Below are 14,918 nucleotides of genomic sequence, written 5' to 3'. Positions count from 1 at the left end.
AGCCAGAGCCTCTGCTTTTAGCCTTTAAATACACAAATAGTTTCATTTAAAAATAAGGAAGCAATGGGCGCCTTGGGTGGCTCAGTTGGTTAAAGCGACTGCCTTCGGCTCAGGTCATGATCCTGGAGTCCCGGGATCGAGTCCCGCATCGGGCTCCCTGCTCGGCGAGGAGCCTGCTTCTCCCTCTAACCCTCTCCCCTCTCATGTACTCTCTCTCTCTCATTCTCGCTCTCTCAAATAAATAAATAAATCTTTAAAAAAAAAAAAAAATAAGGAAGCAATACACAAAACTACTACAGTCTTCACCTAGTCAGGTGGTTGTGGCTGCTATTTATAACTATTTTTTCTACTAATCATTCTGTATTGCATGCAGCAACTGTGTTGGCTGGTGTGGTTCCTTGCCTGGTGGAGTGACCCAAACCTTTGTTCCTGAGGGATGGTGACCATAAGCAGTCCTATCTATATTGGGTTGTTGTAGTTTGATCATAGTACTGGGGAGTATTAAGAGCCACTGGAGGATTTCTTGCATGCCAAACTTACTCCCTCTCTCCCTCAGGTGGTAGCAAACCAGTTTCCCCCCAGAAATCAGGATCAGTCACCCCAGTTAGTAGGGAAAAAAACCCTCTTTTTGGCCTGTTCATTCAGTGGCTTGAGGATCCCCAAATAGCCAGGTGGCAGTTTCAGCTTCCACTTTCAGAGAACTATTGCTGTGTCCCATGGTAGAAGCATCCCTCCTTTGGAAAGTGTGCCCTCCAGCAGAGTATATCCCACAATTGTGGTTTAATGAAAAAATATTTCTAGTGGATCACTAGTGAGAAGAATCTCTGCATTTTCATTCCTGATCACAGTGCCATGAAACCTATCTATGGGAAAAACAGCACCACCTATCAGGGCATCTGAGCCTTAAAAGCCATGCCACCATGCTAACAGGCCAGCCATTTTAGGGGTGGTTGGGGAACATAGTGATACCATAAACATGGGCCCTTTGATACACATCATTTGCTATAGAATGTGTTCCTTGATGAGAAGCTAGGCTATGTAAGTTATTATGATAGTGAGTAAGGCATTCACCAGTCAATGGATGGTGGGTTTGCCAGAAATATTGCAGGTCTGGAAAGCAAATCTATATTCAGAGTAAGTGTCTATTCCAGTGAGAATAAAGCTCTGCTCCTTCCATGGTGGAAGTGTTCCAGTGTAAACAACCTGCCACCAGGTAGCTGGATGATACCCCTTGGGAATGATGCCATATCAGGGGCTCAGCAGGCTGTTGGCAGATTAGGTGCTCTGTAGGGGTAGAAGCCAGTTTGGACTTCATGAATAGAAGTCTGTGTGACTGAGCCCATGTTTAACCTCTATCTATGTCACCATGGCTACTTTGTAAGTCCAATGGGCAAGGATGGAGGTGGCTGAGGAAAGAGATTCCCTGATGTCCACAGGACACTTCATTTTATCCACCTGATTAACTTTATGATAACCCACAGTTATGCTAAGATGTATAGGTCTCCTGCATTGTTGAATGGAAATGTGGTAGGAATCACCATACCTCTATCTTTCAAGTCCTTGATGGTGTCACTAATCTTCATAATCCATTTAAAAATGTGGTTTTGCTTTTGACTCACTATTTTGGTAGATGGAGATAGTTTCAGTGGCTTATACTTGGACTTTACTACCATATCTCTCACTCAATGGGTCAAAGAGTTAACATGGAGATTCTCCCAGTTTCTTAGTATTTATATTCCAATTATGCATTCTAGGCCTCGTTTAGTGACAGCAGATCTCACTCTCATTAATGGCCTTTAGAGAACAGCCACCACAAATCTCTTAAAGGAGGCTGAATCCCCCTAACCTTGCAAATATATTTTTCACAGCCTTAATAAATAGAGTGTATTTATAAGTCTGCAGGGGACATGATGAGGGAGTGGGTGAGCAGGTCCTACCTTACATGATAAACCCACTCTGGCATTCCAGTCTCTCTAAGAATTCAGATACTTTCCTCTACAACACAGTAAGGAAGTTCTGGCATTCCAACTTCATTTAGTGCTGGCTACCTTCACATCCAGGTTTCATTTAACCAACTAAGCAAATCGTTCAGGCCATTCACAGCAACTCCAACCCTGCACTTGCACAACTCTGAGGTTTTGCATCTAAATGCCTTATTGAACTCACCCTAGTTCTGGCCCCACTAGAACTGAAGAACAAAAAGAATTTTCCAGTAACCTAAAAAGGTGTGTGCAAAGGTGTGGTCTTGTAAGCAAAAGTGCAAAGGTGCAAAGGTGTGGGCTGCTAAGCAAAGAAATACTTCTTTGGAAGTATTCAGATAGCTAGAATATTGGATGTAAAGTGTAAAGAGCTCACCAGAAACCTGGAATTTGGGATATAAAACATAAAGAGCTCACCAGAAACCTGGAATTTGGGATATAAAACATAAAGAGCTCACCAGAAATTCTAGGCCTGCTGAAAGGAAATTCCTGGTTTTGCTCTCAAAATATTTAGAGCTGGTAGTAAACTGAATCTAATGCTGCATCAAATTATAAACACATATAAACTGCATTAAGAGATTAAATAAGCTTCCTCAACTAGTGGTCTTACAGGAAAAGAGACATGCTCTTTTCTGAGAGTAAATATGGTTTAATTAAGTCTCTACTGTGTTTTTTATATACAATGTCTGGCATATGATAATAATAATAAAGATACTGGCAAAGAGGCAACAAAGTGTGAGCTAGGATGGAAAGAGGAAATGGTCAATAGGAGCATTGTCAGAGATGGTCAAAATGTTGGAATTCTCAACAACGGCAATAAAGTAACTACAATAAATACATTAAAGGATCTAGTGGAAAAGGTGGACAATATATATTAACAGTGAGAAGTCTTTGCAGAAACATGAAAACTTAAAAAAGAAACAACATGGAAATGCTAAAGATAAAAATCATGATACAAGAGGGAGGAGTAGGAAACCAGGATTTCGTCTGGTCTCAGGAATTCAGCTGAATAGGGATCAAACCATTCTGAACACCTACGAACTCAACAGGAGACCGAAGAAGAGAGTAGCAACAACTCTCTGAACAGAGAAGCGACCACTTTCTGGAAGGTAGGACGTGCGGAGAAGTGAATCCGAGGTGATATTCGGGAGGACAGACGGCGGGGGAGGGGCCGCCAGCGGCCGCTTCTGGCAAGTGCTAGAGCCGCGGAGCACAAAATCGGAACTTTTAGAAGTTGGCTCCGCCGAGGGACGTCGCTCCAGTGGCTAAGCAGGGGGTGGAACCCTCGTGGGACAGTGTGGTCTCAGGACCCTCGGGGTCACAGAAAGCCCGGGGGTGCCTGAGTGCGGCAGAGCTCCCAGGTACCGGAGCGGGGAAGCCGGCTACGGAGATGGAGCCGAGGCGCGGGCTCTCGGCTCGGGGTTGCCATAAAAAGTGATCCGCGGCCCAGTCGGGCCACTGCTCCTCCAGCAGGGACCCAACAAGCGGCAGAGCCGGGGAGACTCCCCTTCCTCCCCCGGGAGGAGCGGCCCGGGAGCGCACCGCAGGGATCTACGGGGTTTGGAGACTCCACACGGGGTCGGGAGCCAGAGATACAAACGCTCGGTCACAGGCCGGGTGAGCACGGAGTGCGGCCAGAGACCGGGGACACGGGAGTGACGGCTTTTCTCTGGGGGCGCACTGAGGAGTGGGGCCCCGAGTTCTCGGCTCCTCCGGGCGGAGATTGGGAGGCCACCATTTTCACACTCCTCCTCTAACGCTGTACGGAAAGCTTGCAGGGAACAAAAGCTCCCAGAGCAAACCCAAACAGATTGCTTAGCCCAGACTGACAAGGGCTGGGCATTTCCGCCTCCGGCAAAGACATTTGGGAGCCACGCAACAGGCCCCTCCCCCAGAAGATCAGCACGAACAGCCAGCCAAGACCAAGTTTACCGATCAGTTGAGAACAGCAGAACTCCAGCTCTAGGGGAATACTGCAAATAGATTTCATGGCTTTTTTACCATGATTCATTAGTCTTTCAAAGTTAATTTTTTTAACTGTCTTTTTTTCTTAATTTTTCTTTTTCACTTTTTCAACCAACATCTTATCAATCCCTTTTTTAAAAAACATTTTTATTTTTCATTTTTAGAGTCATATTCTATCCCTTCATAGTAGTTACCCTTATTTTTGGCGCATATATATATATATATATATATATATGTTGTTCTCTCTTTAAAATTTTGAGAGACAGTTTCTTTTAACAGATCAAAATATACCCTAAATCTCTAGTCCATGGCTTTGTTCTAGTCTCCTGCCTGATCACATTCCCTACCATTTTTTTCTTTTTTTTAAATCCTCTTCTTTCTTTTTTCAAACAACTTATTAATTCCTTTTATAAAATCCTTTATAATTTTCATCTTTACAGTCATAGTCCATCCCTTCATCATATTAACCCTTATTTTTGTACATATATACGTTTTTTTTCTTTAAAATTTTGGGAGGCACTTTCTTCTAACAGACCAAAATACACCCAAAATCTAGTGTGTGGCACTGATCTAGGCATCGGCCTGATCATATTTGATCATATTCTGTTTTTAGTTTTGTTTTGTTTTGTTCTGTCTTTGTTTGTTTTTATCTTTTTCTTTTTCATTTTTCTTTCTTTCCCTTTCTTTTCCCCTGGTTTCAGGTCTTTTCTGATTTGTTTAAAGTATATTTTCTGAGGATGTTGTTACCCTGTTAGCATTTTGTTCTCTCATTCATCTGTTCTCCTCTGGACAAAATGACAGGATGGAAAAAAAATCACCTCAACAAAAAGAACAAGAGGCAGTACCGACTCAATATGGACATTAGTATGATGTTGGAACTAGAGTTCAGAATGACGATTTTAAAGATACTAGCTGAGCTTGAAAAAAGCATGGAAGTTATTAGAGAAACCCTCTCTGGAGAAATAAAAGAACTAAAATCTAACCAAGTCGAACTCAAAAAGGCTATTAATGAGGTACAATCAAAAATGGGGGCTCTAACTGCTAGGATAAATGAGGCAGAAGAGAGAATTAGCGATATAGAAGATCACATGATGGAAAATAAAGAAGCTGAGAAAAAGAGAGATAAAAAAACTACTGGATCACGAGGGCAGAATTCGAGAGATAAGCGATACGATAAGACAAAACAACATTAGAATAATCGGGATCCCAGAAGAAGAAGAAAGAGAGAGGGGTGCAGAAGGTATATTGGAGCAAATTATAGCAGAGAACTTCCCTAATGTGGGGAAGGAAACAGGCATCAAAATCCAGGAGGTACAGAGAACCCCGCTCAAAATCAATAAAAATAGGTCAACACCCCGACATCTAATAGTAAAACTTACGATTCTCAGAGACAAAAAGAAAATCCTAAAAGCAGCTCGGAAGAAGAGATGTGTAACTTACAATGGTAGAAACATTAGATTGGCAACACACCTATCCACAGAGACCTGGCAGGCCAGAAAGGACTGGCATGAGATCTTCAGAGCACTAAATGAGAAAAATATGCAGCCAAGAATACTATGTCCAGCTAGGCTGTCATTGAAAATTGAAGGAGAGATAAAAAGCTTCCAGGACAAACAAAAACTAAAGGAATTTGCAAACACAAAACCAGCCCTCCAAGAAATACTGAAAGGGGTCCTCTAAGCAAAGAGAGAGCCTAAAAGCAACATAGACCAGAAAGGAAAACAGACAATATACAGTAACAGTCACCTTACAGGCAATATAGTGGCACTAAATTCATATCTTTCAATAGTTACCCTGAATGTAAATGGGCTAAATGCCCCACTCAAAAGACACAGGCTATCAGATTGGATAAAAAAACAAGACCCATGATATGCTGTTTGCTAGAGACTCATTTTAGACCCAAAGACACCCCCACATTGAAAGTGAGGGGGTGGAAAACCATTTACCATGCTAATGGACACCAAAAGAAAGCTGGGGTGGCAATCCTTATATGAGACAAATTAGATTTTAAACCAAAGACTGCACCAAGAGATGAGGAACGACACTCTATCCTACTGAAAGGGTCTAACCAACAAGAAGATCTAACAATTGTAAATATCTATGCCCCTAACATGGGAGCAGCCAATTATATAAGGCAATTAATAACAAAAGTGAAGAAACACAATGACAACAATACAATAATAGTAGGGGACTTGAACACTCCCCTCACTGAAATGGACAGATCATCTAAGCAAAAGATCAACAAGGAAATAAAGACTTTAAATGACACACTGGAACAAATGGACTTCACAGACATATTCAGAATATTCCATCCCAAAGCAACAGAATACACATTCTTCTCTAGTGCCCATGGAACACTCTCCAGAATAGATCACATCCTAGGTCACAAATCAGATCTCAACCAGTACCAAAAGATTGGGATCATTCCCTGCATATTTTCAGACCACAATGCTTTGAAACTAGAACTCAATCACAAGAGGAAAGTCAGAAAGAACTCAAATACATGGAGGTTAAAGAGCATCCTACTGAAGAATGAATGGGTCCACCAGGAAATTAAAGAAGAATTAAAAAAATTCATGGAAACCAATGAAAATGAAAACACAACTGTTCAAAATCTCTCGGATACAGCAAAGGCAATTCTAAGAGGAAAGTATATAGCAATACAAGCCTTTCTGAAGAAACAAGAAAGGTCTCAAATACACAACCTAACCCTACACCTAAAGGAGCTGGAGAAAGAACAGCAAACAAAGCCTAAACCCACCAGGAGAAGAGAAATAAAACAGATCAGAGCAGAAATCATTGAAATAGAAACCAAAAGAACAGTAGAACAGATCAACGGAAAAGGAGCTGATTCTTTGAAAAAATTAACAAGATGGATAAACCCCTGGCCAGACTTATCAAAAAGAAAAGAGAAATAACCCAAATCATCAAAATCATGAATGAAAGAGGAGAGATCACAACCAGCACCAAAGAAATACAAACAATTATAAGAACATATTATGAGCAACTATGTGCCACCAATTAGATAATCTGGAAGAAATGGATGCATTCCTAGAGATGTAGCAACTACCAAAACTGAACCAGGAAGAAATAGAAAACGTGAACAGACCTATAACCACTAAGGAAACTGAAGCAGTCATCAAAAATTTCTTAACAAACAAAAGCCCAGGGCGAGGTGGCTTCCCAGGGGAATTCTACCAAACATTTAAAGAAGAATTAATACCTATTCTTTTGAAACTGTTCCAAAAAATAAAAATGGAAGGAAAACTTCCAAACTCGTTTTATGAGGCCACCATTACCTTGATCCCCAAACCAAAGACCCCATCAAAAAGGAGAATTACAGTCCAATATCCTTGATGAACACAGATGCAAAAATTCTCACCAAAATACTAGCCAATAGGATCCAACAGTACATTTAAAGGATTATTCAGCACGACCAAGTGGGATTGATCCCTGGGCTGCAAGGCTGGTTCAACATCCGCAAATCAATCAATGTGATACAGTACATTAATAAAAGAAAGAACAAGAACCATATGATCCTCTCAATAGATGCAGAAAAAGCATTTGACAAAGTATAGCACCCTTTCTTGATCAAAACTCTTCAGAGTATAGGCATAGAGGGTACATACCTCAATATCATAAAAGCCATCTATGAAAAACCCACAGCAAATATCATTCTCAATGGGGAAAAACTGAGAGCTTTCCCCCTAAGGTCAGGAACGCGGCAGGGATGTCCACTCTCACCACTGCTATTCAACATAGTATTAGAAGTCCTAGCCACAGCAATCAGACAACAAAAAGAAATCAAAGGCATCCAAATTGCAAAGAAGAAGTCAAACTCTCACTCTTTGCAGATGATATGATACTTTATGTGGAAAACCCAAAATACTCCACCCCAAAACTGCTAGAACTCATACAGGAATTCAGTCAAGTGGCAGGCTATAAAATCAATGCACAGAAATCAGTGGCATTCCTATACACCAACAACAGGACAGAGAGAGACAAATTAAGGAGTTGATCTCATTTACAATTGCACCCCAAACCATAAGATATCTAGGAATAAATCTAACCAAAGAGGCAAAGAATCTGTACGCAAAAAACCATAAAACACTCATGAAAGAAACTGAGGAAGACACAAAGAAATGGAAAAACGTTCCATGCTCATGGATTGAAGAAGAACAAATATTGTGAAGATGCCAATGCTACCTAGAGCAATCTACACATTCAATGCAATCCCCATCAAAATACCATCCACTTTTTCAAAGAAATAGAACAAATAATCTTAAAATTTGTATGGAACCAGAAGAGACCCCGTATAGCCAGAGGAATGTTGAAAAAGAAAAGCAAAGCTGGCGGCATCACAATTCCGGACTTCCAGCTCTATTACAAAGCTGTCATCATCAAGACAGTATGGTGCTGGCACAAAAACAGACACATAGATCAACGGAACAGAATCGAGAGCCCAGAAATGGACCCTCAACTCTATGGTCAACTCATCTCTGACAAAGCAAGAAAGAATGTCCAATGGAGAAAAGACAGTCTCCTCAACAAATGGTGTTGGGAAAATTGGACAGCCACATGCAGAAGAATGAAACTGGACCATTTCCTTACACCACACACAAAAATAGACTCCAAATGGTTGAAAGACCTAAACGTGAGACAGGAGTCCATCAGCATCCTAAAGGAGAACCCAAGCAGCAACCTCTTCGACCTCAGCCGCAGCAACTTCTTCCTACAAACATCGCCAAAAGCAAGGGAAGCAAGGGCAAAAATGAACTCTTGGGACTTCATCAAGATAAAAAGCTTTTGCACTGCAAAAGAAATAGTCCACAAAACCAAAAGACAACCGACAGAATGGGAGAAGATATTTGCAAATGACATATCACATAAGGGTAGTATCCAAAATCTATAAAGAACTTATCCAACTCAACACCCAAAGAACAAATGATCCAATTTGAAATGGGCAGAAGACATGAACAGACATTTTTCCAAAGAAGACATCCAAACGGCCAACAGACACATGAAAAAGTGCTCCACATCGCTCGGCATCAGGGAAATCCAAATCAAAACCTCCATGAGATACCACCTCACACCAGTCAGAATGGCCAAAATTAACACGTCAGGAAACGACAGATGTTGGCGGGGATGCGGAGAAAGGGGAACCCTCCTACACTGTTGGTGGGAATGCAAGCTGGTGCAGCCACTCTGGAAAACAGTATGGACGTTCTTCCAAAAGTTGAAAATAGAGCTACCGTATGATCCAGGAATTGCCCTACTGGGTATTTACCCCAAAGATACAAATGTAGGGATCCGAAGGGATACGTGCACCCCGATGTTTATAGCAGCAATGTCCACAATAGCCAAACTGTGGAAAGAGCCAAGATGTCCATCAAGAGATGAATGGATAAAGAAGTGTGGTATATATACACAATGGAATGTTATGCAGCCATCAAAAAGGAGAAAATCTTGCCATTTGCAATGACGTGGATGGGACTGGAGGGTTTTATGCTGAGCGAAATAAGTCAATCAGAGAAAGACATGTATCATATGACCTCACTGATATGAGGAATTCTTAATCTCAATAAACAAACTGAAGGTTGCTGGAGTGGTGGGGGGTGGGAGGGATGGGGTGGCTGGGTGATAGACATTGGGGAGGGTATGTGCTATGGTGATCGCTGTGAAGTGTGCAAGACTGTTGAATCACAGATCTGTACCTCTGAAGCAAATAATGCGTTATATGTTTAAAAAAAAGAAGAAGAAGAAAGCAGGAGGGAAAGAATGAAGGGGGGGGATCGGAGGGGGACACGAACCATGAGAGACTATGGACTCTGAAAAACAAACTGAGGGCCTAGAGGGGAGGGGGCGGGGGGATGGGTTAGCCTGGTGATGGGTATTAAAGAGGGCACATTCTGCGTGGAGCACTGGGTGTTAAATGCCAATAATGAATCATGAAACACTACATCAAAAACTAATGATGTAATGTATGGTGATTAACATAACATAATAAAAAAAATCATGATACAAGAAAAGAAGAATTTATTCAGAAGTGTTTACAGCAACTGGAAAATCAGAGGTAATAATCAGTAAACTTGAAGAGGGGTCAGGAGAAATTAGCCAAAGTGAAATGTAGAGAGAAAAAAGGAATGAAAGAAAAAAAAAGAAACAAAGCAAATGAGAACTAAGAAACAATATCAAATGATCTATACATTTGTATTTGAGATTCTAGAAGCAAAAGAGTTAGAGAAAGAAGACAGAAAAATATTTAAAGGGACAATGGCTGAAGAGCTAAATTGTCCCAAATTGATGGAAAATGCCAATGCTTTATAAACCACAAACAAGAGAGAGACAATTACACCATACCTAAACATATCATACTCAAACTGATATAAACTAACATAGAAAGAAAATTTTTAATTGGAAACCCGCACAGACACACACAACACATTACATCCCCAAGAACAATGATAGCAATTATGATTGACTTCCAATCAGAAATAGTAGAGGACAGAAAGCAATGGAGAAACATCTTTGAAAGTGCTGAAAGGTGGGAAAAAAACCTGTCAAACTAGAATCTCCTATCCCATGAATAATATATCCTTTAAAACCAAAGACTATTAAAATAAAGACATTTTTAAATATATAAAAGATAAGAGAATTAACTACCACATACCTACATTATAAGAAGTACTAAAATAAGTTCATCAAGCTAAATAGGAAATTATGCCATATGGAAGCTCAGATCTACAGGAAGGAATGAAAAATATCATAGGGAGTAAATATAAAATTTTCATATTATATTTATATGTGTATTTTCATATCTTTAAAAGGCTATTGACATTTAAACAAAAATGACAACAATGCTTTGTGGCATTCATAGTATATGAAAAAAGTAAAATATATGATGAGAACATAAAGGATAGTAACACAGTAACATGAATTATACTATATTAACAGTCTTACATTGTTTGGAAAGAAGTGTAATATTTAAAGGTACACTGTTATGAATTAAAGATGCAAAAAAATATGCATATTGAATCTCTAGAGGAGCAACTAAAAAAAAAACACAGAGATATATCTAAAAAATGAATAAAGTAGATAAAATGGAATGCTTAGAATTATTCAGTTTACCCAAAGTAGGCAGGCAAGATACAACAGAGGGAAAAAGGGACAGAAGAGACAGACAGACAGAAAACAAACACTAAGATGACAGGCTTACTTACCCTATCAGCAATTACATTAAATTTAAGTATACTAAGCACTTAATTAAAAGGTAGAGACTGTCATACTAAATTAAAACACAAGACCCAAATATATGTCCTTCATAAGAAACACACCTCAAAATCAAACAAAAGAAAATAAAAAATAAAGTTATCAAAAATAAATTGTTTAAGTACTAAGCATCAAAAAGCTTTAGCAGTTACATTAATATAAGGCAAATAAAATCAAAATAAAAAGCATTATCATAGATATAGAGGGATATATAATAATCACAAAAAGATAAAGTCATCAAGAAGACATAATAATCTTTCATGTGTTGGTCCCTAATAACTGTGTTTCAAAATACATAAAGCAAAAATGTTATTACTAAACAGAGAAATAGATTAATTCTCTTTTATAGTTGGAAATTTTAATATTCCTTTCTCAGTAATTAATAGAATAAGTAGTCAAATAATAAGTAAATCTGTAGAAGATTTGATAATATTAATCATCCAACTGACCTAGTTGACATTAGAGAATAACATATCCAACAACTGTATAGTACATATTCTTCTCAAAGATTGGTCTATAAATTAAGCTTCAATATATTTCAAAGGTTCTAAATCATAATATGTTTTCTGACCATAGGAATATTAAATTAAAAGTCAGCAATAAAATAACAAGATATCTAAAATTTGGAATATTTGCAAATAGAGCAACACTTTTAAATGCTCTATGGGTTAAAGAAAATAGCATAAAAGTAATCAGAATTGCAAAATGAAGTATAACGAAAATATATCAAAATTTATGGCAGACTGCTAAAGCAGTGCTCAGAGAAAAATTATGGATTTAAATGGATATATTAGAACTGAAGAAAGGTATAAAATAAAAAAATCTAAGTTTCCTCCTTGGAAAGTGAAAAAAGAAAAGGCAAATTGAAACAAAATAACTAGGAGAAACTAAAAATTCCCAGAAATAAATGACATATAAAACAAATCATAGAGAAAATAAATGAAGTTAAAATATAGACTTGGAAATGAGTGTTCATAGTATCTTTATTCATAATACCCAAAAATTGGAAAAAAAATTTGGAAACAATGTCCATCAACAGATAAATAAACAAATTGTGTTATATCATATAATGAAATATGGAATCAACTATTGATACATGCAACAATAGAGATAAATCCCAAAAATATTATGCTTAGTAATAAAACCAAAACAAAAGAGAAAATACTGTATGATTTCATTTATATGAACTTTAGAATAGGCAAAACTGATCAATCAGTGTTTGCCTAAACCAGGGGATGATCATTGAGATGATCATTCTCAAAACTCCCAACCAGATCAAACAACAGATGTATTTTGTTTGAAGTAGTTGCAGATATTATTTTCATTCTTCCTTCTTTTTCTAAGCTTCACTTGGTATATGGATCAGTAAATAAGGCTTGACTAGAAAGGAATACAACAGAACTTTCAGGAGTGATGAAAATACCGACATCATGATTAGAGTGATGCATTTTTCATCTGTACACTTAAAATGGTTACATTCATTCTTAACTGCTTCACTGAAGTAGAAATACCATATAGTTCTCCCTTTGTAAATTTATAGTTTGATAATTTTTAGTAAATTGAACAGCTGTGCAACCATCATCACAAGCCAGCTTTAGAAAAATTCCATTACCCTGAAAGATTTCCCTTTCCTATTTGGAATTTACATCCCTAGCCCTCATGAATTACTGATCATATTTTTATTTCTACACTTTTGCCTTTTCTTGAAATTTCCTATCAGTGAAATCATAAAATACATCGTCTTTTATATCTGACTTCTTTTAGTCAGCATAATGTTCTTGAGGTTCATCCATGTTTTTGTATGTATTAGTAGTGCCTACCTTTTTACTGCTGAGTAGTATTCTATTACATGAACACTATGTTTTATTTATCTTTTCATCTAATGATTGACATTTGAAATGTTTCCAGATGTTGGCTATGTCTAATAAGATGCATTTAACATTTGTATGTAAGTCTATGTAGACATGTGCTTTCTCTTGGGTAGATAGGAATGGAATTGGTGAGTCATAGAATAGTGCACATTTAACTGCTATTTGCACATTTAAGAGATATTTTAAGAAACTGCTTTTTGGGGTGCGTCAGTGGCTCAGTTGATTGAGCATTTGCCTTTAGCTTGGGTTGTGATCCCAGGGTCCTGGGATTGAGCCTCACATCGGGCTCCCTGCTTGGGCTCTCTGTCTCTTTCTCTCTCTCACACACATAAGTAAGTAAGTAAGTAAGTAAGTAAGTAAGTAAATAAATAAATAAATAAATAAATAAATCTCTTTTAAAAGAAGAAACTGCTTTTTAGGAAGCATCATTGAATAGTGGAAAAAGTATAGTCATTAGAAGCCAATAATCCTGAACTGACATCTTGTCTCTGGTATTTAGCAGCTGAGTGACTGTGGATAAGTCATTTAACCCCTCTGCTTCCTCATCTGCAAATGGGAGTAAGTAATTGTATATTTTATCAATATTGTGAGAATTCATTGAGATAATGTTTATAAAGTGACTAGTAGAATACAAAGGGAAGGCTATCTATTAAAGGTAGCTAAGGATATAGTAGTAGTAGTAGTAGTAGTAGAAGTAGTAGTAGTAGTAGTAGAAGTAGTAGTAGTAGAAGTAGTAGTAGTAGTAGTAGTAGAAGTAGTAGTAGTAGTAGTAGTAGAAGTAGTAGTAGTAGAAGTAGTAGTAGTAGTAGTAGAAGTAGTAGTAGTAGAAGTAGTAGTAGTAGAAGTAGAAGTAGTAGTAGTAGTAGTAGTAGAAGTAGTAGTAGTAGTAGAAGTAGTAGTAGAAGTAGTAGTAGTAGTCGTAGTAGTAGTAGTAGAAGTAGTAGTAGTAGTAGTAGTAGTAGTAGAAGTAGTAGTAGTAGATAATGTCTCAAATACTTCTTTATTTGGGGAATAGAGTTAGCACAAGCAAATAGTCTGCTGATCATTCTCAAACTCCCAACCAGATCAAACAACAGGTGTATGTTGTTTGAAGTATTTGCAGATATTTATTTTCATTCTTCCTTATTTTTCTAAGCTTCACTTGGCATATGGATCAGTAAACCCATCCAAATGCAGGCCCTCAGATAATGTTGTTGACAGGTGAGAAACCAGAAGGCAGGAGAGTACAAACCAGAAAAACAACAGTAGTCTTCTAATTGTGGCTAGGAAAAACTTTCTAAGGGGCTCCCATTATCACACAGGAGAAATTGGAATGAAGAAAGACTGTTTCTTTACCTAAATCTGTGTAATGCAAAAGTTTATCTCTGTACCTAATGTGTGCCTAGGAATAGGTTGTTAAGGGTTCACAGCATTTGGAGGACTACAAGCATTCTTTAGCTTCAAGAAAATTGCCATCTAGTTAAAAGAATAAGACCAATATCCAGGAAAGAGTCAAAAATTATAGTTAGTTGCTCAGTTATGTGGTCCAATTCACTTAGTATGGGAGTCAGGAAGGGGAAGAGATTTACACAGATAAGATGGAAATCATGAAAGATATAGGGTTTGAGATGGATGCAAATATTTCCTCTTTTAAGATACAGAACTTTAAATAGGACTCAGAAGAGGATGAAATACAGAAATTACAGATGTTTGGAGGACAAAAAGGTAGATGAGATGGACACACTGTGAAATGACCACTCAGTTCATATAAACTGACACTTTAAGACATAGACGGATACCAATATAGCCATTAAAATGAGTTTAATGTTCATAAATCAAATAGCAATGTCTCTTA

Source organism: Eumetopias jubatus, unplaced genomic scaffold, assembly GCF_037043125.1.
Source record: "Eumetopias jubatus isolate StellerSeaLion01/CBP00866 unplaced genomic scaffold, mEumJub1_p1.0 scaffold_7, whole genome shotgun sequence".
Taxonomy (NCBI): Eukaryota; Metazoa; Chordata; class Mammalia; order Carnivora; family Otariidae; genus Eumetopias; species Eumetopias jubatus.
The sequence above is the reverse complement of the archived record's forward strand: the minus strand, read 5'-3'. Positions refer to the sequence as shown.